Genomic DNA, 26340 nt, shown 5'->3' on the forward strand with positions numbered 1-26340 from the left:
CGTCTAGTTTGTTGTTTAGCGATGTGCGCAATATCATGACCTCATCGCCCACCTCAAAACGACGGGCCCTGGCTGTCCGATCATAATAAACCTTGGCCCTCTGCTGGGCCTTTGTCATTGCTTCACTTGACAACTCCTGTGCCCTTCTTAAGCGTTCGAGGAGCTTAAGTACGTACTCCACCACGACTGGGTCGTCGCCCCTACCTTCCCATGATTCTCGAAGCATGCGAAGCGGAGACCGAAGCGAGCGACCGTACACCAGTTCAGCTGGCGAAAACCCCGTAGCTGCATGCGGCGCGGTTCTTAATGCAAACATCACCCCAGGCAGACACAGCTCCCAGTCAGTTTGATGTTCAAAACACAAGGCTCTCAACACGCGCTTCATGACGGAGTGGAGCTTCTCAACGGAATTCGACTGTGGGTGGTACACTGAGCTGTGTAACAGCTTTACCCCACACCTTTCGAGAAAAGTTGTCGTCAAAGCGCTAGTAAACACTGTGCCCTGATCTGATTGGATTTCCGCAGGGAAACCAACTCGCGCAAATATGGACAGTAGTGCATTAACTATCTCAACTGAGCTGAGTTCTTTAAGCGGCACTGCTTCAGGGAACTTTGTCGCTGGGCAGATCACAGTCAAAATGTGTCTGTACCCCGTGGCTGTTACCGGCAGAGGTCCCACAGTATCAATAACGAGCCGTCTAAAAGGCTCCGTTATGATAGGTACCAATTTCAACGGCGCCCTTGATTTGTCCCCTGGTTTGCCCACCCGCTGACAAGTGTCACATGTCCTCACGAAATGGTCTGCGTCCCGAAAACACCCTGGCCAATAGTACTCTTGCAAGAGACGGTCCTTAGTTTTCTTAACTCCTAGGTGTTCGGACCACGAACCCCCGTGTGACAAGCGCAACAGATCCTGACGATAGCATTGAGGCACGATCAGCTGATCGAACTCCACTCCTCGGCGGTCTAGATACTTCCGGTACAGGACTCCACCTCTCTCCACAAAACGCGCAGTTTTCCTGGCGATACCTTCTTTGACATTCCAGCGTATGTTTTCCAGGCTGCCATCCTTTTTTTGCTCGGCTATCAAAGCCGACCGGCTGACTTTTAGCAACCTATCAAGTCCGTCTGACATAGGCGCGATGAGCAAATCAGTAGATAGCTCTTCTAACTTTCCCGCGTCGGGCGTTTCCTCTCCAGTATCTGGCGCCTTTAACGTTACAGACTCAAGTTTATTCAGTTCGGGCGTGCTCGGAATATCAGCTTGCTGCGCCTCTGACCCTTTTTCGTTGTTTGATAACGTCGGCCCCGCAACTACCGCCTTTGCAGCGAGCTCCCGAACCTTCGATCTGGTTAAGGCCTGAACACTAGCTTCACCAAACAAAAGCCCCTTCTCGCGCAGGAGGTGATCGGACCTGTTTGAAAATAGGTACGGGTACTGGGGTGGCAGCATAGATGACACTGCCGCCTCCGTCCCAAGCGCTCCGAAAGGTCCTTCAATAAGCACTTTTGCTACCGGCAGACACACGCTATGAGCTTCCACGGCTTGCTTGATCCATGCGCACTCGCCCGTGAACATATGGGGTTCTACGTAAGACGGGTGAACTACATCCATCGTAGCTGCGGAATCGCGAAGCACTCGGCACTCTTTCCCGTTCACGAGGAGGTCTCGCATGTAAGGCTCGAGAAGCTTCATGTTCTCGTCAGTGCTGCCTATTGAAAAAAACACAACTTTTGGTGTTGTTTCCGGACACTGCGCCGAAAAGTGACCCGGCTTCTGGCACGTATAACAAACGCCCGCTCGCCTCATCTCGAACCGCTTTCTGCGTTCGGCTTCGGCTGCCGCCGTCTCTTTACGTTTGGTCGGACTGCTTTCACTTGCATCCTCACTACGCGTGTTCCCCTTTGCTCTCATGGGTGTGAACTTCGGCCTCTCAAACTTCGAGCCAAATTCACCCTTTTGACCGTCCTTAGCTCCGCGAGCCCGACGCGTCACAAACTCCTCGGCTAGCTCAGCGGCTTTAGCCACCGTACAAACGTCTGGCCTATCCAAGACCCAGTATCGCACGTTCTCCGGTAACCGACTATAAAACTGTTCTAGCCCGAAACACTGCAGAACTTTATCGTGGTCACCAAACGCTTTCTCTTCTTTGAGCCACTCCTGCATGTTCGACATAAGCCTATACGCAAACTCTGTATATGACTCACTTCTGCCTTTCTCATTTTCCCGAAACTTCCGACGGAACGCCTCCGCAGACAGCCGGTACTTTTTTAGAAGACTCGATTTCACTGTGTCGAAGTCCTCTGCCTCCTCTCTATCCAAGCGAGCGACTACGTCGGCCGCCTCGCCGGGTAACAAAGTGAGCAAGCGCTGTGGCCACGTTTCCCGAGAGAACCCCTGCTTCTCGCACGTTCGCTCAAAGTTAACCAGGAACAAACCAATGTCCTCTCCAAGCTTAAACGGCCGCATCAGGTCAGTCATTTTGAACAATACGCGTTCTCCTGCACCGTGTGCCTGACTTCCATTACGAGCGCGTTCCATCTCTACCTCAAGACGCTTCATTTCCAAAGCGTGTTGACGGTCACGCTCTTCTTTTTCTTTCTGCTCTTTAAGTTCGCGCTCCTGTTACTCTTTTTGCTCTTTAAGTTCGCGCTCCTGTTTCTCTTTTTGCTCTTTAAGTTCGCGCTCCTGTTTCTCTTTTTGCTCTTTAAGTTCGCGCTCCTGTCTTTTTGACCTCTCCTCAATAGTCTCAAGGCATTCCGACAGCTCGTCATCCTCAGCCTCTAACTCAAGAATAGCCTTTAGCAGTTCTGGTTTTCTGAGTTTGTCTGAGACATCCAGACCCAACTCTCTTGCAAGCTCCAACAATTTCGGTTTGCGCAACGACTTCAAATCCAAGGCTGCTCTGAATGCTGCTTTCTCTACTGCTTACTATTGTCTTGCCGCAAACTAACCCGGCAGCAACGACAACCACAATTACCAGCTCTGTTTCTGACACTAACAAAAGCCTGGCAAAGCTCAGAAGAAGAAAGTCCCGCACTCACCAAACCTCGCAGCCAAGAGTCCAGCGCAGTCGTTCCGCTGCAGGCAACCAGTCATCACACAGGGCTCGTTGCACTGCTCCCGGATCGTCGATGAGCTGCTCAGCATACAGTCAACTGCATCTCTTCGCTGCTGGCCTCCGTTGTCGCGATCCCACCGCTGCCACCAGATGTTTGGATCGCACCGCTGGTACGATCTGTTGGGAACTCGGCGCTGACGCCCGTGGTTGTACCTGGGTCGCAAGCCCCAAGGGTAGCGTTGGCCTGGCGGCCTGGGGTACAACTGGAAGCATCCGAAGGTCCCGGCAAAGCATGAGTCGACTGGTAACAACAAAACAACTTGTTTATTTTAACATTGCAAAGAGTTGGCGGTCAGGTTTGACCGAAGTAGAGAGACGGGAGAGCACTTCACTCAACAGAAGAAATCGGAGCCCTTCTTTTTGCGTCCGGGGGCAGCTGTTTTTATACTCTCGCAGTTGAGGGCAAGAAGGAACCCCTCAAAAGACGAGCACGTGAATGTACAATGGGCTAATGGTGACGCACACTGTCGTAGCGATGCCGTAGCACCATGTCGAGCACGATCTCGTAGCACCCTGTCGTAGCGCTGCCGTAGCACCATGTCGAGCACGATCTCGTAGCACCCTGTTGTAGCGCTGCCGTAGCACCATGTCGAGCACGATCTCGTAGCACCCTATTGTAGCGCTGCCGGTCGGGCACAATGACTGTAATGAGAGGATGATCCCTGCTTTCGCATCGCCTGGTTCTGGCACAATGACTGGAATGCGAGGGTGATCCTTTGCGGTCGCATCGCCGCAGTCGCGCCTGGAAACACCTGCCGATGGGCGTTGCGGCGACGACGATCGGGCCAAAATGTCTGCCGCCCCGCCGCAGTCGCGCCGGCAAAAGCACGTGTCGCAGGCGAAACGCAACACAGGTAACCAGCAGGGAGCTGGGAAGGCTTCTTGCGTCGTTGGCAAACTTCACAAGCAGCGACGTAACGTCGTACGGAACGGGCAAAGCCCGGCCAGAAAAAAACGGCGACGTACACGGTCATAGGTTCCAGATACGCCGAGATGTTCTGCCGTTGGTGCGTCGTGGAGCTCTATTAGAATGGTGGAGCGGAGGTGTTTAGGTATTACAAGTAGGAACTCAGAGCCTTCCGGATGAAGGTTACGACGGTACAGGGTACCGTCGCGGAGGACGAAGAGGCGTAGAGTAGCATCGGCCGGAGAGTGTTGAAAACGGTTGATGAGTGCTCTGATGTAGGCGTCATGGCGTTGCTCGTCGGTGAAATGAAGCAGCTGTGATACAGAGAATACGCAAGAAGCACTGGCAATATTGGAGGAGTCAGAGTCGTCGGCAGGCTCAGCGTCAGCGTCTTGGTGCAGGCGGCCAGACTTGTACACTACGGAATATGAAAATTCTTGTAGCCTCAAAGCCCATCGACCAAGGCGGCCTGTAGGATCTCTTAGCGATGAGAGCCAGCAGAGAGCATGATGGCCAGTGACTACGGAAAAAGGGCGACCGTAAAGATAAGAACGGAACTTCGCAACCGCGGCTCGCATAAGCAATAACGCGATCCTGGCCACGCTGACGCTGGGCTAAGACAGCAGCTACGCCATGACCGCTGGCATCTGTACGCAATTCTTTAGGGGCATCAGGGTCGAAGTGGGTGAGAATGGGTGGTGAGGAGAGAAGAGTAATGAGACGAGAGAAGGCGGCGGCTTCTCCAGTGCCCCACGAAAATTGTACGCCTTTGTTCAAATGATTAGTTAGAGGTCTAGCAACTGTCGCAAAATCTGGAACGAAACGACGAAAGTATGAGCATAGCCCTACAAAACTTCGAACAACTGCGGCTGTCTTCGGAACCGGAAACTCTCTTACAGCGCGAGTTTTGTCGGGATCAGGCTGTACTCCGGGAGCGTCAACGAGAGGGCCCAGAAGTGTAATTTGTTGGTGGCCAAAATGACATTTGGACGAATTAAGTTGCAGCTTCGCCTTTCGAAATACATCAAGTATAGTTGTGAGAGGTTCAAGGTGAGTGTCAAACGTTGGCGAGAAGACAGTGACGTCGTCGAGGTAGCAGAGGCATGTGGACCATTTGAAACCTTGGAGCAAGGAGTCCATCATACGCTCAAAGGTGGCAGGGGCGTTGCATAATCCAAACGGCATTAAATTGGTATAGGCCATCTGGTGTGATGAACGCGCTTTTTCTCTGTCCATATCGTCAACAGCAATCTGCCAATATCCCGAACGAAGATCAATAGACAAGAAATAGCTGGAACCGTGCAGGCAGTCAAGGGCGTCGTCTATACGTGGGAGCGGGTAGACGTCCTTCTTAGTAATGTTGTTCAGATGACGGTAGTCTACACAGAAGCGCCACGTGCCGTCCTTCTTCTTAAACAACACCACAGGTGAAGCCCAGGGACTCATAGAAGGCTCAATGATGTTATGTAGCATTTTGTTGACTTCGTTTTGAATTACTCGGCGTTCCGACGCAGAAACTCGATACGGTCGTCGGTGAACAGGCGTAGCATCGCCAGTAAGAATCGGATGCTTGACCTCGAGCGTCTGGCCTAAAGGGCGATCGTCGAAGTCGAAAATATCTCGGTAGGACGATAATACTTGGCAAAGCTCTTCAGCCTGCGCAGAGGACAGGTCTGTCGCAACCATTTTCTTTATGTTGGGATCGGCACCCGAGGCTGGCTTGAGGGGCATGCTAAGCTCGCGAGAACCATCGGTCGATAACGCTGCCACGTATTGGTCGCCGAGATAATCAACGGTGGCAAGGCAAATACCTTGCGGTAGAATTTGCTTTGCCAATCCAAAGTTACAGACAGGCATGCGAGGGCGGTTCCCAGTAATATTAAGTATACTGTGAGGCACTGTAACGGCATACCTTACTGGAATGTCGGGCAGAGGAGTGACGAGGTACTCGTCATCAGGAACTGGTGGGAAAGACAAATGTAGGCTATTGACTTTGACTGCAGGCGAAGAAAGCCAGTGGGACGTAAGCGGCAGTGGGGTGCGTCGGAAGGTTCTGCGAGCATCGGAAATTCAAGGCGGAGGGTACTGGAAGAGCAGTCACTAAGAGCAGAATGTGCGGAGAGAAAATCGAGGCCGAGAATGAGGTCGTGGGGGCAATGAGCAATTACGGTGAAGAGGACAGGAGTCTGGCGGCCGGCGATGCTGACACGTGCCGTACACATGCCGATGATAGGCACAGTACCACCATCCGCAACGCGGACGACGCGTGCCGACGCTGGGGTGAGGAGCTTGTTCAGTCGTCGTCGGAAGGCAGCACTCATAATAGAAAGATGTGCTCCTGTATCGATGAGTGCCGTGACAGGATAGCCGTCAACGTCAACGTCAAGAAGGTTTCGGTTCGTGGGTAACGTGAGCAGAGGATTTGAGGGCAGGGTCGACAATGCAGCTTCACCTCCAGAAGCTGCAGTGCCTAGTTTTCTGGCTGGATTCGGGAGGCGATAGGCGGCGAAGAGAAGCGACGGGGTTGGGGCGAACGAGACTGATGGCGTCGAGGTGAGGGCGAGCGGCTGTAGCGAAGGTTCGAAGCAGGAGCATCAGCGGCAGTGGATTCATGGCGGGTGGTATAGGGAACGGAAGGTCCAAAGGTGCGGGAATAAGCGGCGGCGTATGTCCGAGGAGGTGGGGGCCATCGGTTTCGGCAGTGACGAGCGACGTGGCCGATGCGACAGCAGTGGAAGCAGATCGGCCTGTCATCAGGGGTACGCCATTCAGACGGGTTGCGGCGAGATGTGGCGGAAAAGGGCTGCCGAGGACGAGGAGGGCCGCTAGAGAACTGGGGAACGCTGCGTTGAGACGTGGAACACACGGAATTCAGACCCATGTTCTCAAATTCCTGTCGGACGACGGCCTGAATCGTCGCAATGGTGGTTGCTGGTGGATCGGGAGGCGCCGTGGAGAAAGCTGGCGAACAGGCGGCCTCGAGTTCGCGGCGAACAATACGGGTGACGTCGTCACAGGTGGTGGTCTGACGTGGTCGACCCTCACATGTCGAGGTAGCAGCAGTGTTGGGTAGCCGCGTAATGTGGTGTGTGATACGGCGGCTTTTACCGGGTTCAAGGAGACGGCATTCTTTGATGATGGCGTCGATAGTCGAGTCGCTGCCGAAAACAAGCAAATTGAAAGTGTCGTCGGCGATGCCTTTTAGAACATATGACACTTTATCTGCTTCGGACATAGCATCGTCAGCTTTGCGGCATAGAACCAATACGTCGAGGATGTAGGAAACGTACGGCTCCGTAGATGACTGAACACGAGACGCAAGAGCCTTTCTCGCGGCAGCCTTGCGCCCGATGGGGTCGCCGAACAGTTCCCGTAGCTTCTCTTTGAAACTGTCCCAACTGGTTATCTCGTCGTCATGTGTTTGGTGCCACACGCGTGGGGTGCCACCGAGATAAAAGATGACATTGGCGAGCATAATCGTTGGGTCCCACCTGTTATTACCACTGACGTGTTCATAGAGCTTGATCCAGTCGTCAACATCCTGTGCCTCCAGGCCAGAGAAAACACCTTGGTCGCGATGTGGGGCGACCGTGACGATTAGAGCAGTGGGACAAGCCGAAGCCGTTGCAGAGGTGGGCGCGTCACCGGGAGGCATGGTGAAAAGCTCGGTGTGCAGACCACTTCGGAGTTCCGTAGTGAGGATGGGGATCGCTGACCTCCACCAAAATGTTGCGTGTGGAAAGATACAGACAGAAGAGCCTATTTACAGCCTATTTACACTGGAGCCAGGCAGCCAGGCCGACACTCGCTCGCGCCAAGCGCAGCGACCAACTTCATCGTCGTTCTCGCGGCGGCTCGTCTCTTGAGCATCGCTCGATGATATCGTAATAATATATACCACCTAACCAGCTGCCTACAATTCGCACACATACACTTCTTTTTCGCACTTTGACACTCCTAATGCTTACGCAAGAAAGACAGATCTCATGCATCGTAAGAATCGACGTTGTACGAAGCATTTTGCATGTAGGTATTTATCCAGCATCGTTTGGGTTTCTGCAAGGCATTGCCAAACGGACAAAGGTGTTTGTTTAAGGTGAGCGATTCGGTGTGTGACGCGAGCATGTGTGTGATAAAAGCAGCAAGGTGACAGTGACAGCAACAGTATGGCGGCGACGATAATATTGTCACAACTGATTCGTTGTACTCCGGCAAAGAAACGCTATGATGTGCCAACATTATTCTGACACAATATTTCTGTCATGTGCACTACAGAGTACGTGCGCTTTCTTAAGAATCACTTAAGGCCTCGATGGTCGGAAAACGGATCCCATGTTCCATCAAGCGCGTTGAGCAGGCTCGCAAAATGCGCTTGCAAGATATACAAAAATAGATGGCCCCATTTTTATAGCCAGGCTGTAGCTACTGACATGACATAAGCGTACATCAAGCAGGTTTCGTGGGTTATACTATTTATCCCGGCACCTGTAATAAATGTAGTGTACAGGAGCAAAAACGTTCCGTCTGGTCTATTCTTGCTCCCACTTTAGACGCGCAAAAAAGCCTTTTCCATTTTTACGTTCCCTATTGTAGTTCTGTAAGGCGCATAAGAATGAGATATACAGGGACAATGGCGCCTGCAAAGTCAAAATGGAAGCGCCGCTAAGGCCATGTAAGAAAAAAACAAAAAGAAAGCTATCGCGAAAGGAATAAGCGCTTATAAACTAGGCTGCTAAAAAATAGAAATACAAAGAACCTTCATTGTGCATAAATGAACGAACCACAGAAGTACGACAGCCGCCTAGCGCTTCGTAGCAGCGCGTCGACTGACATCTGTTCTTTTTATTTTCTTGCTTTTATTTTTGGCGGCACATTGTAACAAGGTGAGATGCCAATATTGAGGATATTTCACATTCATGTATGGGCACAAAGGAAGTGAATGGTAAATAAGGACAGAGGGGTCACAGTGAAAGAAAGAGAGAAAGCTAACATGCAGGAATGAAAGTAAGGAGGTTAACCGGAAACGCGTCTGATTGGCTGCCGTATCGATAGCAGAAGCGGCTAGAGAATGACGAGCAGGAGAAATACAAAATTCTTTCAACGCGTGCGCGAGCGAGGGACAGATCCCGTAGTCAAAACAGAACCCACAGGCCAATAAATAAGCTTTGATGTCACAAATCGACGCTTTAGCTAGAATGAGGTGGTTTATAGCTGATGGTTGAGGATCACTTCCGACCGCCTGAAATTCGATCTCTTTCGAATGGCCCCAAAGCTTGGCATACGAGTGTTCGCGCAATCGTCCCCTTTCGGAGTTAGCATGCTTCGGTCGTTAGCGGGACTTGTGGGTCGACACGAGAGATACTGCCGCAAGAGCCACTGCACATCCTGGGAGAGTGCTGAGATAAGGCTGAACGAAAGGTCAAAGCAAATTAAACGAACGAAATTAAAGCGAAATTTAATTAGCTTTTTGATATGAAAGAAGGAGCACCCGACGTAACTCATAATTCCGAACAACTTGCACACACACACACACACACACACACACACACACACACACACACACACACACACACACACACACACACACACACACACACACACACACACACATATATATATATATATATATATATATTTATATTATATATATATATATATATATATATTTATATTATGTATATATATATATATATATATATATATATATATATATATATATATATATATATATATTTCTGCCGAAGGCCCTGCCGCGGTCGAAGCGTTAAAACATAACAAAATGCATTCTCGTAAGTGCTCACCTTCGTTTCTTCAACTACCTATGCACCGGACCCACAGAACATTATATATATATATATATATATATATATATATATATATATATATATATATATATATATATATATATATATATATATATATATCTGTTTATTCCGCAAGCACTGCCCAGGCTCCAGCACGAAGCAGCGGAAAAGATGATGATAGCTATATACAAATGAGAACGAAGTACGCGTGCTTTAGAATAAAAGTATGGCGTTTCAGCCACGCCACGTCTCTTGATTCTGGTGTCACAGAGGTCATTCTGACAGAGATATTCTGTTCAACAACGAATCATGGAAGACATCAAGCGCGGCATGCGGGACCGCTCTGCGACGGCCAATGGACTTTTCATTCGCTACCGTCTGAAAGGAGGACAGGCCATCAGGGAGTACAACGATGAGAAAAGACGACTCGGTACCTTGGCCGACCTTAAAGAGTGCTACATCATCTCTGGGTTGACTGACGGCATTCCTCCTGACAGGAAACTAGCGCTAGCCGTACTGTCTTTCACCTCACCTTCAGAGCGGCTCGCCGCTGCCGAAAAGTTCGAGACACCCATGAAACGGGTGAGAGGACATTCTTTTGCTCGAACTGTTAGTACAACTCCAAGAGATCCATTTTTTTTTTCAACAGACTGCATAACTCAACTTTGACATCTAGCCCGCGTGTTCCACGAAACGAATGTAGATACGGCTGAGCTGCTGCTTTCCCCCGACAGTTTCATTGGCACAATGAATGTCCGTGCCATGGCAATATGTCTGCGCTTGAGACTGTATCGGGGAACAAGAAGAGCGACCCAGAGTTTCACTAATACGCTGTAAACCTCTCATCAAAGGAAAACCATTCACTGCAACTCTCGATACAGGAGCAACGATTACTTGTATCAGTGAGGCTCTTTACAGGCAGCTCCGACTTCAGTTCATGAGAGACTGTAGCACCACAGTTCAACACGTTACATCAAGCATTCGAACTTGGGGTCGCGTAATCATACAGTTGCAGATTGGAAACATAACAAAGAAAGTAGGTGTGCACGAGCTGCAAGGCATGAGAACGCAGTTATTGCTTGGCCGAGGCAGCGCCTTGTACTTCAATCTTTCTGCAAACTTGGAACGCAAGACAGTTACGCAAGCACTTTAAATTTTGAATGCACACGACCAGAACCACGGGGAAAGCAATAAAATCTCTCTGATAAAGTACCCGACAAAGGAGAATTTGGCAGAATGGCAAGACACTATGCTGGAATGTCTTTTAAATAAATATGAAGCTATCTTCTTGAAATCCCAGACAGATATTGAATGCATCTCTACTGAGCAACATAGGATATCACTTACCAATGCTGTTCCCATTCATCGAGCACCATACAGATGCTCGCAAGCAGACAAGGCTGAAATAGAAAAACAAGTTGACATTCTTGTTAAGGAAGGTGTTGTGAGGTCATCATTGTCCCTCTACGCCACACCGGTCATTATAGTGGAAAAGAAAGGCGAGGGACACACTTGTTTATGTATTGACTACCGCAAGCTGAACTCCGTAACGGTGCCCGATTGCCAGCTAATCCCCCGGATTAACGATGTCTTTGACCCCTTGAGTAATGCGAAGTTTTTTTACTATATTGGATGTGACCTCCGGATACTGGCATGTTCGAATGCATCCTGACGACATTCGGAAAACTGCATTTGTCACGACTAATTACCATTATGAATGGCTGGTGATGCCGTTCGGGTTAAAGAACGCTCCTGCTACTTTTGACAGAGCCATGAAGTCAATAATAGCGAAACATCGGCTCAATATGTAATCAACTACTTTGATTATGTTATCGTATATTCAGAGACGTTTGATGACCATGTGTGACATCTGGGTGGATTACTGTAAGCTTTTAAGGCCGAGAATGTAAAACTGAAACGCGAAAAGTGCCAATTTACCAAGGCCAGCATCGAGTATTTGGGCCACAAAATTTCCCAAGGAACTGTGACACCCAAGCAAAGCAACGTTGTTGCGATCGTCAATTTTCGATTACCGAAACGTGAAAAAGAACTCCAGCATTTTGATGGCACCGTAGTCACTTACCGTCAATACATCCCTCATTTCAGCGATATCGCTCTTCCTCTCATGAAACAGCTTCACAAAGACACTAAATTGACGTGGAAAGATGTATGCGAAAGAGCCTTTTGGGAACTCGGGAAACGGATAACTGAAGGACCAGTGCTTCGCATATACGACGTTTACTACAGTGTACTGTGTACTGCGGTGCATCTGGTGAAGGGATTGGTGTCATGCTGAGCAGCCAGATGACAAAGGCAATGAACATCCCGTTGCCTATTATTCCCGTAAGCTACTCAAGTACGAAGTTACCTATGCCATTACAGAGAGAGACTGTCTTGCCGTCGTAGATGCGTTTGATAAGTGGCATTGTTATCTTCATGGGAAGCGGTTCACTGCTTTAACGAGTCATTCTGCGCTACAGTTGTGGAAGGATTTCAAGAATCCTCAAGATCGGCTCTTTCGATGGTCGTTAAAGTTCTCAATGTATGAGGTGAACATGTGAACATTAAACATTAGAAAGACGTATGCAATTTGGAGGCTGAAGCACTTTCCAGAGCTCCTGTAGCACAGCTTCTCTCGCCCACCGATCTCCAGAAATGCATTTGTTGCAACGAGAGTCCCAGATGAACGTGCTCGCTCGATAACGGCGTATTCATCATCAAAAAGAAAGGCCTAAGGAAGATATACTTCCCTTATGAGCTACGCCCTGAGGAACGCTCATCAAAATTTTGGGCATGTTGGCGTGACGTAAGACATTGTCATTCCTGTCTCCACAATAATACTGGCCAGATATTGTAACCGATGTTGCCAACTACATTCGACATTGCGACCCATGCTAGAAATGCAATAAGACCAAAGCAAAGAAGTACGGATCACTTCAGCCACTGCCTCCAACTGAAGAATGTTTTGATGTCCTTGCAATGGGCACCATTGGAGGATCATCTGGATATGGCTCATCAGAAAGATTCATCCACTTGGTCATTGGCCATGCCACTCGCCATGTATGGGTGTTCGCTCGCAAAAATGAAAACAGCATAACCGAATAAATCAGCTCTTCACGCCTTTTCACCATCCGCAATGCAACGATATGAATGAGCGGACAAATCAAATCATAGTCACCAGACTTAAATGCAAGGTCAGCCATGAACCACAGAAGTCCTCGACGAAGCTGCTATCGGTTGTCATTAAGGAATACAATAGAACACCTGACGAAGTTACTCGTTACGCACCTTCGTACCTGATATATGGAATTCCATCTTAACCAGCCATACTGACGCAACGAGATGGAACTGTTGAGGAAGCAAGGAAAACTGCGGTTAAGAACTCGATAAGAACAAAGTAATCTATGACAGGAAGTTTCTCCAGCTTGACCTTCAAGTCGTTGACTCAATACTTTACGAGACACAATGGCATCCCAACGGCAAGGTGAGTTCTGTCATGGGAGGTCGTTACAAGATTCTACACAAGGCATCACCAGAGAAACATGTGATCAACCACTCAGTGATGCCTTTAGGCAGAAAGAGCGTCGTTGCTCATGTCAGCAAATTGCGGCGTTATTCTGCGCCTTCTGAACTGAGACTTTCTCGAGGGAAGGGGGAAACACGTGACTATTGAAGAACGCGATGGTTCGAGAAGCGGACGACGATGAAGTGCGCGTGCTTTAGAATAAAGGTATGGCGTCTGAGCTATGCCACGTCTCTTTCTTGCTTCTGGTGTCACATATGTATGTATGTATGTATGTATGTATGTATGTATGTATGTATGTATGTATGTATGTATGTATGTATGTATGTATGTATGTATGTATGTATGTATGTATGTATGTATGTATGTATGTATGTATGTATGTATGTATGTATGTATGTATGTATGTATGTATGTATGTATGTATGTATGTATGTAATATAAAGAGACTAATTTTCTTAAGCAGGTTAAACCAATATATAAAGCCGTTGCAGATATTCTGCCACGATCAACTGTTCTGTGATTCGATAAATGTAGGGCGACCTGATATATTTATGTGTTTCAGTGAAATCCCAACCTCTTCTTAATGGATTTACCTTTCTACATTTCTGTCAGATACTCTACAGTGTAAATTTAAGACCTTTCCTTATTTTTCGTAGTGTTTCAATATATTTCAGCTATTTACCTGATGGCTTTCGTTATTGATACGTATGTGCTGCGAACTTACTTAATTTTAAGTGTACCGGAAATCATGCCTGCGACATTTTATTCTTTCCCTGCCGTTTATGTAAGTGAATTTTTTTGCTCGTTAATACAGTATTCCTATTCTGGCGGAGAAATTGAGAACCACTGATGAGTAAGGAACCATATTCCATTGTTGAAACGCATTGAAGAATTCTACGTAGGGAGGTGAAGCATGAGAAATATGTTTTCTTTTATTTGTAGTACTTTATAGATGCAAAGAAATGTCTCAGATTAGCACACGCATAAACGAAAATGGATTCGGGGTGCTTTAGGGGTGGTGTTTTCATAAGAATGTTTCAGTGAATATTTGCCTTGGAGGCGGCAAACAAGTAGGCCCAGTAAGAGGCAATGTCCCTGGCGATGCCAGCGTACCCACTCTCGCAACGATTCAGGTTACGGTGAACGAAAAGAGATTCCATCGTTAGGGTTAGGACGCACGGAGGGACGCTGACTTATAAGGCGAGAAGCCGTTCACTTTTTGCGGGTGAGCGACTAGTCCCCATATTTCCTTCGCCTGGGTTGCCACGCGGCATAGCATCAGTAGGAAACTAAACATAAGCGTGAAGGCTCGTTTCGCAGACATACTGCAACCCTGACTTATAAATTGTTTTGTTCATAATCCATTGTTCATAGTCTTCAGTACTAGTCACTTGCAACACTTTTAGCGCTGTGCTATGATTAGTTATTGAAATAATTTCGAACAACTTTTCTTTTCCGAAGTGTAAAACCAAGCGCTTTCCCCGATGCCTTTTGGACTCTCATTGACTTAATGAAGGACGTACTCATCTCTTATTTATTTATTTTTATTTATTCATACCTCAAATGCCCCATTTGGGGCTTTGCATGAGTGGTGGGCATATCTAGGTCATATTTTCAATGAATGCCTTGAACGATGAATGACTGAGTGGTGCACCGCTTCAGCAGGTAGGCGATTCCAAACTTTCGCTGTTTGAACGAAGAAAAAATTAAGATGAGGGTTGGTGCTTGCTGGAGGGGGATAAACAGCCCTTGAATGGATATTACGGGATGAAGTGCGATGCACAGGCGAGATGGCGGTCTGGTAAAGCAGTGAGTGATAAAACTTGTAAAAGAGACACAGTCTTGCTGTTTTGCTGTGGTGCTCGAGGGTTGGAGGGTTCAGAGATGACTTAAGTTTAATGACGCTAGTGTGGTAGGAGTAGTCAGAGCGAATGAACCTTGCTGCACGATTCTGTATGAATTCCAGTGCTGTTTCCGGCTTAGATTGGTATGGGCTCCACACTGAGCATGCGTATTCCAATTTGGGTCGCACAAGTGTTAATATGGAAGTAGTTTTACTGAAGGGGGAACAAGACGTATATTACGGCGCAGGTAGCATAGTGCACGATTGGCATTGGCATCATGTGCGAGGACCAACCGAGGTTACTGGACAGTTTAATACCTAAGTACTTATAAGAAGTCATAGCACATATTTCAGAACCGCTGATGACGTAATTTGCTGAAATAAATGATTCGCGATGGTGCAACGTAAGTAGACACGTTTTTTTGACGTTGAGATACATTAACCGATTATTACACCGACTTTCAATGACGTTAAGGTCGGACTGCAGAGCACGAGAACCAGCTTCGTTAGTATAGGACGATAGATTCCGCAATCATCAGCAAATACACGAACTTTGGAAGAACAACCTCTCGGTAAGTCGTTAATGTATAGATCACAAGGTTTAAGATTAAGACGCTATAGTTTTAGGAAGAACCGTTCGTGAGGAACCTTGTCGAAAGCCATAAGGAACCAAGAACTTCCAGGACTCTTCTGAATGATTCCCCCAGATGGCGGGGTCGTTCCACCCTGCCGTTGCGGTGCAGTCGTTATAGTTTACGATTATATTGTCGACACAAAGGAATGCAAGTAATATGTGGCCCTGCGCGTCTTTCAATTTCATTGCGCGTGCCTGTACACTTCTAATATATACCCACCACTGGGATTCCCGTTTCAAAGAGAGGAGGGAGCAAGAAACTTCGGGGCACGACTGCGGTAAAGCACGCGCTTCGAGAGCGAGGGGCAGAAAGTGTAAGATGAAGGAAAAGTGAAACCGTTGCAGTTGCATGTAGAGCGACCGTGACCGCGGCGTTAAACGGACAGAGACGCGGCGGCGACCGCGTGTTCGGGAACAGATCGCACGCGCGCGGCCAGTGGTCAAGCGCGCTCTCGGACAACGGCCTCCCACGGTCACCGAGATGCCGTCGAGGAGGAAGCGTCCAACACGGCGCGTGAGCGCACATCCGCAGCCGTCGGGAACGATTAGGACGAGGAACCTGCCTCAAGGGCTCGGGGCGCATAACGATGCCGCACCGTTCTTGAAGAGCCAGCCACCGTTGCGCCTCCGCTCACTCGCAGCAGCCGCTGCTCGCCAGTCGTGACGACTTTAGGCTTGAGCCGGCGGCAACTTTCTTCTTCTTCTTCTTCTTCTACGGCATCGGCGGCGGAGATGCTCGCGCGCGGTGTGGAGATATAAAGCAGGTGTTCGCGCTATATCGCGAACGCCTCCGTATGGGGACACCGCGCCTCTGGCGTGGAATACTTCGGCGTTCTAGGTCAAGTTAAACCGATACTGCGTGACTGGCCGCCACCTAAAACTGGCGTGCCCTAACAATGAGCCTTGTTCCAGATCGAAGAGAAATGAACGCTTAAACGAGCTGGGCAACGAGTATTTGCGGCGGTGTTCTCGCGCGGGAGCCTCACGCCGGCGGGGCTGCGAGCGATCGCCTCGCGGAGCTCTTGGGGAGCGGCGCGCAGTCGAGCGTAACTTCGAAGAAGACAAAAAAAAAAATGGGGGGAGGTTGGGGGAGAGAATAGGTATTGTTTTTCTTGTATAGCTATTCTTTTTCGTCTTTCCCGGCCTTTCCGTTCCCTCTGTCTGAGACGAGGCCCTGCCATGAGCGGGCTTGGTTCTAGATTTGATGGGCTCGCTCATATCTCGGAGATTGCGGGCGGTCTTTATGACGGCGAGACGCAGCAAAACAACCTCCGCAACGGCGAGCGTACGACGAAGGAGTAAACGCGGGAGTGTTTCTTGCGGTAATGAAAACGGAAAAGCGAAAAACAAGCGCGCACATTACGACGGCGAAGAGTGCGGGGAACTCTTAACGCCACGCGAAGATAACGCGAAATAGAAAACTATAGATGTAACATGAGGCGTAGACGTTGGCAATGGTCAGTGCGATGCGAAGATGTGTGATTAAACTTCCACAGCTAAGAGCGCATACGCCGACAGACTTAGCCCGAACAATGAATACACATCTATAGCAGAATTACCCTACAACAAGCGCGGGCTGCATGGCGCAAATGTCGAATGCTCTGGAAGGAAGATAGAAAACGTTAACACATTCGAGGTGTTCCATCCAGAAATCTCCATCCTCTTACCGTAGAGAAGCCGAAAAGCACTTATGGCGTGTTCAGGTAAAGCATGGCAGTGAATGTGCATCGCCTTTGTGTGCGAGCACATCAAGTGCTGTCACGTATCACGCGCTTTAGGGCGAGGCTTTCTATGCGTACCCTCTTTGCACACAGTCCTATTTATTCTAACAGCTCCTTTGATATTCTTAATTTTCTTCTACTTGGGTCTACATCCCTGTTGGGACACCGGGTATGTGGCTATTCTTGACCAATAATACTCCCGACCCGGTGTGTGACCCTGTGACACAACTGGTATAGAATCCTTAAATTTGGCCAGATATGCGCCATGGTTTGTGCGTACACATATCATCAGCATTCTGTCCTTGACAAGAAAGAGAGAGATAAAGAGAAAGAGAAAGCAAGAACAGAAAAGACAGGGTAGTCAACCAGATAAGCATCATACATTGCCTTCGTCCTCGTAACGTCGGTGCATCGCTGTTCCACAACGTGCATAAGCCTGATTTACTCTGTGCATTTCGGCATTACTTACGAAAGCTCGGCACGTGACCATAAACACTGTATGAGATTAAAGTTGTTGTATTAAAGATAAACGAAAATTGCGTTAGCTGGGGCCCTATAACGTAAAGCTTTTCCAGTATGTTTTATTCCAATCTCCTGACGTCAAATTTGCGTAACCGCCGACGCAAGAATCGGGCGGTCACCCACAAGGTTGTCTTAACAGACCAATCAAGAGCTCTCCTTGTTACTAGGTCACTTTTGTTTGCTTGAAAAACGAATAATATTGCCTACACTGAGCGGCTTATCTAATTGGCTGACAGAAGACGAGGAGCACGCTCAAGTGGAGAGGGATTCGATGGGGCCGAGCCACTGCACTGAAAATTGATAACCGGATGAAGAGGGTCGTGCCGGCGTCTGCGATTCGTCCGGTTTCCCTCACTTAGTTTGCGGTGGCTGGTGGAAAATCGCGGCTACATGCAACGGAAGGTCAAGAATGCCACTAAAACGGATCCTCAACAAAGAAGAGTTGGCAGAGCGAGGTTGTAAACGTGCCGAAAGTGCTCGTAAGCGTTACACAGCCACGCAAAAAGTTTTATTATACGCAACTAAACCCAAGCTCTCCGGTAGGTGCGAGTAACCAGTGCCTGAGAGATCCGCGGCAGCCGTCTTTTACTCCTTTCGGGGCAGCCTGCGGCTATTCAGAAGAAAATTCAGTTTTCTTCGGCATATTAATGCATCTTTAATACGTACACGTCACTTTGACGCGGTGAGTTTTTGCGGTTTTGTGACGTCGCGTGACAGGCAGGTGAAGTGGGTGCAGTCCGTAAACTTTTGGCCAATAGCCGAGGCCTAATAGCGAAAAGGCGTCGAATCAGAAATAATTATTTTTCCTTTGTTCGGTCAAATCATGCATAATCAGTGTATACACGTCCTACGTACGTCCTACACGTACTACGCAGTGGATCAGCGCATTTCTAACGAACCGCTTTCAGTCAGTTAAGTTAGGGAGCTTCTTATCAAGACGTACAGGTGTTGCTTCAGGAGTACCCCAGGGTTCGGTGCTGGGTCCACTGATTTTCTTAATATATATTAATGACATCACGTCGAACAGAACATCAACAATACGACTATTTGCGGATGATTGCGTAATTTACCGTGCAATGTCGAGCCCTTGTGACATCATTGCTCTCCAGACTGATCTTGATGAACTAACTAATTGGTGCGGCAGGTGCCAAATGGTAATTAACGCAGACAACACTAAAGATCTCAAGTTTACTTCCGCTGCTAACACAAGTCCTAATGCCTACACAGTTAATAATACTACCATTGAAACTGCAGCGTCGGTAAAATACTTCGGTGTAAATTTTAGCTCTAATTTATCCTGGAGCACTCATATTGAACTGATTACTACCAAAGCCTTAAAAAAGCTTGGTCTTCTTAAACACCAACTACACCAAGTCAACCAGGATACAAAACTTCACGCATTCAACATGCTAATCAGGCCTGTGATAGAATACGCGTCAGTGATCTGGAACCCTCATTATGCCTATCTTATTAACATGTTGGAATCTATACAAAACAAGCCTGCTCGATTCATCCTTTCCCGTTACTCTCGGTATCAAAGTATAACAGCACTGAAAATATCGCTTCATCTCCCGCCTCTTGTCATGCGCAGAAAATTCAGTCGTTTATTCTTTTTCTATACTCTCTACCACAGTAACACACCATATGCAAGTTCACATCTTCTCCCGGCGCCGCACACATCGGCTCGTGTAGATCGTATGAAGAAGGCTAAACCCATTTTCGCTCGTACAGAACGATTCAAATACTCACCTTTGGTCCTGGCTATCGAAGAGTGGAATTCGTTTCCTTCTAGCATTGCGGCTATCGCTAGAACATCATCATTTCAAACAGCTTTTTGGTCATACTTAGAAAATTCCAATGTAAAATGATGTGCGTCGTTCTTTTCTTTTCTTTTTAGTGTGTGCGTGTCGGTCGTATCGTTCCGTGAAATGTTAGATGCCATGTTTTGCAACTTCTGAAGGTGCGTTCTTTGTTTTGTGTTGTGAGATTTGCTACATGTGCAATTTTCTAGTTCCTGTTCCTAGCCATTTTCTTTCCTTATTAACTTGTACCTGGCTTCTTAACTTGTTTATTTCTGTCTTTAGCTGTTTATAACCTGTGTTGTATATTTATAAGTTTTCTTTGATGAATCCCCCCCCCCCCCTATGTTATGCCCGCATTGGGCCTTTAGGGTATTGAAATAAATAAAAATAAATATCAGATGGGCAGCTATCGCGGTTTTCGTGACGTCGCGTAACAGGCAAGTGAAGTGGGGGTGGTCCAGAAAAGTTTTTCACCCATCGCAGAGGGCTTATTCCAGAAATGGAATAGAAAAGTTTGGAATAGTTTTACGTTATAGCGCCTCTGTTTACATGCGCGTATATAGCTTGTGTTATAGTGCGCGCAGCGTTTGTTTCATCTCATTGTTTGTTATTTTTTATGTGGTTTTCTCCTGTCTTATTCTTTAGTGGTGTTTCGGGCACTGAAATACTCGGTCCAGAAGAGACTATCTTTTCCATTTTTAGTCACTCAATAATAAATAACAATAGCATATTAAACGCTGCGTATGATGAAAATGAACATAATACTGTGGATCGTATTTATTTGTGGCGCATTTAATCTCCCGCTTCAATAAAGTCTCGATTCACAAAGATTCCTAAATGTGTGTAGAATACGGCTAAGTTTTTAATTATCTTCTGGTCATTTCCTTCAAATCGAAAAAATTCACTGCACATATTATAAAGAAGACGCGAAAGGTTACATTGAAGCGTGCGCGTAAATTTCACTGCATTGTCGCAGTGAAAATCAGAAAAAAGAAAAAAAAACACAGTTTCCAATGCTTAAGTATTTTGGTCTCTCCGTTTTATCTAGAAATAGCACTACGTTTTGAAAATATCGATCATTGGCCAGAGGACGTTGTTACAGGCCGCAGGACACGACTTCGCCCGCGCAAAAGATCGCTCACTTTCACGTGTGTGCTCAGTACGCGCACCGGATGAACGTGCGTGTGACAGGCCTTGATCATTTGCATCCACTACAGCGATAGCTTTAGACAGACGTGAGAAATATTACGCGCTACCCGCCGTCTAGACAGTCCAACGTACTCACGGGCGATTGTGCGTCAATCATTACATTACAAGACGGTGAGAGGCCACGAGTTCAATGAAGGTCACTAACACTGCAATAACTACCTTGCGATCTAACAAATCTAGACACATAAAGAAATAAACGGAAGACAAGAACCGGCTTTCACGCGGAAGTAGGCGCCTGTATAGCGAATCGAACAAATCAACAGCGCCGCAATCCCCGCTCGCAGTATGAAGCAAGTAAAAAAGCAGCAAGATTGCCGCTTAGGGTTAAAAACGTGACGTCGGCCCCTCCCCCTCCCCCCCCCCTTTCTCCTTTCCTCCGTCTCGAGACGGGGCCATGGCGCAAGCAGTGAAGGCGAGTGGAGTGACCGGCGGCATATGCAAGAACATGGAAGGCGCGTCGCGTTGCTGGCAGGAATAATCTGGCCGGCTGTATATATACAGATACACGCGAGGCAACAAAGCATACAATGCACCGTGACTCATCGTCACAGCTGGTGCCGTCAAGGCAGAGACGTAAGTGTACATCGGGAGTGTGCATGAAAAGAGATGCGACTCGCCGCCCTGCAATGGGGCAGGACCGGCTACAGCCGTGAATCACCGCCGTTTAAATTACGCGCCCGTTATACGCATAGCAAAGTAAAACGCGTACGACCCGCTGCGTCCTGCATTCGGCCTTCTACGCATAGCAGGTGAACGCAGCACAGGCCCCCCGGTATGCAAATCCGGGCCGGCATGCTCCGTAAACAGCATTTCGCCTTCACCTCGACGTCAGAGGCTTGCTGGCAACGCGGAAGATGCGGAGCGAAGAGCGAATCGAGACACGCTGTCGGGTATATATGCGGGCGTGTGCGAGAATACTCCTGCGAGGAGTGTCGTACGTGATGGCGACAACGGGGGAAAAAAGTCAGGGAAGGAGGGGCATACGGATAAATACGCAGACGCAAAACAGCAGGCGACACAAGTGTCGTTATTTTGATGCCCCAGATGGCGCTTCAAATACACAAGGGACGTAAATCCAAGCGCGCGCCCCTTCACCTTAAACTTTCTCCCACACGCCTTCGCCTCGGTGGGGCTCGTTATCTCACTTATTTATGCGGTAAATATTTCATTCGCGCTCCACGTATTGCCGGCGGATGACGAGTGGTGCAAATTGCGTTTCTTATGTTTCGACCGAATGGCGGATGTGCGCTATATGTTTGGCCTGTGCATTCGGCGTCCACTGCAGGAAGCGAACAGGAAAAGAAATAGCCAACGAAAACAAAGGGAAATGAAACGAACTCAGCAGCAACTTCCTTTTTGGTCGTTTCCCGGAAGATATGATAGGCTGCGTGTCGCTCTGACGTCTCGGGCCAAGATGGTTTTCGCTTCGCCCGGAGAGCGCCCACCACGCGTTCGCCACCGTCGCCATGCCAGTTTGAGCCTGGTGACACTCGGCCCTGCATCCCTCGACGAACTCCGGGCAAGGGAGGACCTGGAACTTCGTGCCACTCGCATGCTGGGCCAGTGGCTCAGTCAACGGGCCGCCACCCTCGATCTCCCTGTGGATCCCCCCCTGCCTACTACAGCTTCGAAGCCTCTCCAGGACGGCCACCCAGTACAAGAGCCCCATGCTTCGGTCCCGCTCCCCCCCTCCGACGACGAGGACATGGATATGTCCAGTTCCCGGAAACGCGCCCGCGAGACGGAGAGCGAGGACGAGGAGCCAACCGGGCGACGTAAGCAGCCGTCGAGCTCTCCCCCCAGCCCGGAGCAGCACACGGCAGCCAGCTGCCACGTGCAGCAACCGGACCACGGCAGCGCCATTTCCCCACACTCGGGCGAAACAGCCGCCAACTCCTCTCTGCCTGCCGCCCAAGACGGAGGCCCTCCAAGAAGGGCGAGCACCACCTCTCGACATCCCGCCGAGTCTACAGCCGCCGCCTCCGCGCCCCCTCAGAGCAAGGGCGCGCCCGGAACCATCCTCGACGCGCCGTCTGCTCCTGATGGCGGCGCGTCCCCTGCAGCGTCTGCTAGCGAACCATCTACAAACGAAAGCGCTGCCGACGAGATGGAGCTGACGGACGCAACACCCACTGTTTCGTCACATCAGGGCCCTGATCACCCCGCGGCGCGGTTCCTGAAGGACGCACCATGCCAGCCTGCTTCGCGGCCGAAGCCAAAGGGGCAGAGGAAGCAGAAGAAGAGGAAGGGGCCTGCCCATGTTTCCCGTTCGTCTCCCGGGGCAACGGACGACTCGCGGCGCCCGCCCGCTACCCTGGTCACCCCCAGTGTGCCTACAGCCGCAGCACAGAGAGTGACACCATCCGCCCGCGAGTCCACCACGTCCGACTTCACGCTGGTGCAGTCAAAGAGGGACCGGCGCCGTGCACGAGCCCTGGCGACTGCTGCACTTCCGGTTGACCCCGCGGTCGTCGGTACGGTGCTCTTCCGTCCCTCGGCGCCCGGCGGAACCTTCCGAGGAGCACCGCGCCTCTCACTCGCTGCAACCCTCTCTTCGCGGCCCGGTGTTGCAGTGGTTCGCGTTAACCATAAGCGCAACATCGTGGCCGCCGATACTACCACCCGGGAATGCCTGGAAGAGCTGCTGGCAGTCACTGAGCTGCACGGAATTCCAGTGACTGCCCGACTGCCAGCCGAGCGCGGCAAGAGCACCGGCTTCCTGCACGGGGTGGTCGGGTTACCCGCGGACACAGACCTGCTGGGAGCCATCGAGTCGAGCGTTCCCGTGCTGTCGGCAACTAGGGAGGAGAGCACCATCACCATCCGATTCGCGGGACCGGTCCCCCCTGAACACGTGCGCCTTTTCAAGCTCGGGTTCAGGGTGCGACCTGCCCGGCCCCGTCCTGTGCAATGTCGGCAGTGCGGCCGCTTCGGGCACGTGCTGGAGTCCTGCAGATGGCCGACCGACTGCATCTCCTGCGGCAAAAGCCACGCGGAGGGCGCCTCCTGCGAGAAAGTCCGCTGCCGGAACTGCGGGGGCCCCCATAGGGCCGACACTCCCGCCTGCCCCAAATGGCAGGAAGAACGGGAGGTGGCCACCATCATGGCTTCCTCCACCTCGGCATTGTCGAGGCGTGCTGTCAGGGCAGCAGTCCGGGAGGAGAAGCAGCCACAGCAGTCCTCATCTTCGGCGCGGTCCTATGCGAGCGTGCTGAAGGGCCCCAGTCCTGCACCCAGGCATCCGGTACCAGCCCCTCGTGCCTCTCAACGCCAGCAGACACAGGATACTGCTGCTCCACCCGCCCAAACTACTATGGATCAGCTGGTAGAAAACCTGCTGCTCACCATGCAAGCAGTCAGCACCTTGCTGCCAGCTGACCATCCGCTCCGGGCCATCTGCCTGCAGGCAATGGCATGTCAACAGCAACACAATCACCATGGCTAGTCGCACAGCAAAACGGCGGCCGCGCATCCTGCAGTGGAACGTGCGCTCGCTGCGCCGACGACACGCCGAACTTTCCGAACACCTACTTCTGCACGAGTACGACGTGCTCGCGTTGCAAGAGACATACACGCGCGACGGGGAGTGCAACTTTCCGGGATTTGTGGGCTACCACAGTGCGACCACCTGCGAGTTACGGACTTGCGCCAACGTGCAGTGCTGTGATCCGCTCCATCAACCCGGTCGCTCCCGCGCGTCTATTTACGTCCGTGCGCGCCTTGCCCAAGCCGTCGTTCGTGTGGCCGACATTGTGCCCACCTCCGTAGAGTGTGTGGCTGTGACTGTACGCGTTGGGGGGGTCGACACTTGTGTCGCCAGCGTGTACGTGCAACCCGTACGACGGTGGGATACGACCTTCATCGAGAGCCTCACCGCGCGCATCGGTGGTGACTGTGTCGTGTGCGGTGATTTCAACTCCCACCACACGGCGTGGGGAAGCGCCCACAGTGAGCCTAACGGCAGGGACCTGCTGAGTTCCATCCATGCTTCGGGCCTGCTAATCATCAACACCGGAAGTCCCACATTTGTGCGTCGGAGAGTACACGGGAGTGCGATTGACTTGTCGCTCGCGAGTGAGCGATGCCACTACGAGTGGGTTCGCAGCCCTGACACGCAGGGGTCGGATCACTATCCGATCTCTCTCGACCCGCTCGGCCTGAACCGCACGAGGACATGTACGTACCGTGTCACGGACTGGTCCCATTTTCGGTCCCTCTGCGCAATATCCCCTCCGGCAAATACAAACTTTCTTACGCATCTTACGAGGTGTTTGGATGCCGCTACAAAATCGTGCGCGGTGCCTGCTGGAACGCCGGTCCCCGATATCAAGCTTCTCAATCTGCGCGCTGTCCGTCGTCGCGCCGAACGCCGTGCCATCAAGAGCGACAAGGTGGAGCATTGGACTTTATACAACCGCCTGGACGCTGCGTGTCGCCGTCACGCCAGGCAGCGCCGCAATCAGAGCTGGCAAAGTCTCTGCGTGTCATTGGAGGACACTCGTGACAAGTCGCGCCCTTGGCGCATTCTCGCTTCCCTCCTCCGTCCCAAGATCCCTCGCCATCCTGCACTCTCCATCGCGGTGGCTACGGGCTTGAGCACAGAGCAACTGGCCGAACTCTTCGCCGATGCCTTCGCCCCACCGCCACCGTCTGTGCGCCCCGTCAGTGCATCCTGCGAACTACCGCCGCACAACAAGGCTGAACTCCTCGCTCCCCTGCGCTACTTTCCTACGAGGGCAATCTTGGAGCACGTTGAGGTGCTTTGCTCGGCCGAGTTTACCCTTAGTGAGTTGCGCATTGTTTTGAACACGCGTAAACGACGCTCAGCGCCTGGTGCCGACGGACTAACTCATCAGGCCCTCAGGAACGTCGACGCAGCGCAGCTCCCTTCCCTACTCGAGGCCTTCAATGCCGTCTGGCGCAGTGGCATTATTCCTGCTGACTGGAAAGAGGCGATCGTCGTCCCTATTCTCAAGCGCGGCAAAGCTGCCACGAGCGTCAGCTCCTATCGCCCAGTGTCGCTTACTTCGGTAGCCGGCAAAACTCTGGAGGCCATGGCTTTGCGCCGCCTTGAGTGGATTGCCTCCGCCCTCGACGCTTTCGCCCCTGAACAGAGTGGTTTCCGGCGACTGCGCTCAGCAGCTGACTCGCTCGCGGACGTCGTCGCTATGCTCGAGCACGCAGCAAGTCGCCAAGAAGCCGGATATCTCGTGCTGCTCGATGTGCAACGCGCATTTGATGGTCTCCCTC

General features: G+C 50.3%; 1 long non-coding RNA gene across 2 annotated transcripts in view; it reads right to left on the reverse strand.

The window, feature by feature from the left end:
* LOC142584457 (uncharacterized) overlaps window positions 1–26340 on the reverse strand; it is a 178128-nt gene that overhangs the window by 14571 nt on the left and 137217 nt on the right. For both annotated transcript variants that reach the window (XR_012828794.1, XR_012828795.1), the window contains one exon: window positions 11181–11233. This is a non-coding gene — a long non-coding RNA (uncharacterized LOC142584457). The remainder of the gene's footprint in view (window positions 1–11180; window positions 11234–26340) is intronic.

This window comes from Dermacentor variabilis, chromosome 6 (assembly GCF_050947875.1).
Source record: "Dermacentor variabilis isolate Ectoservices chromosome 6, ASM5094787v1, whole genome shotgun sequence".
Taxonomy (NCBI): domain Eukaryota; kingdom Metazoa; phylum Arthropoda; class Arachnida; order Ixodida; family Ixodidae; genus Dermacentor; species Dermacentor variabilis.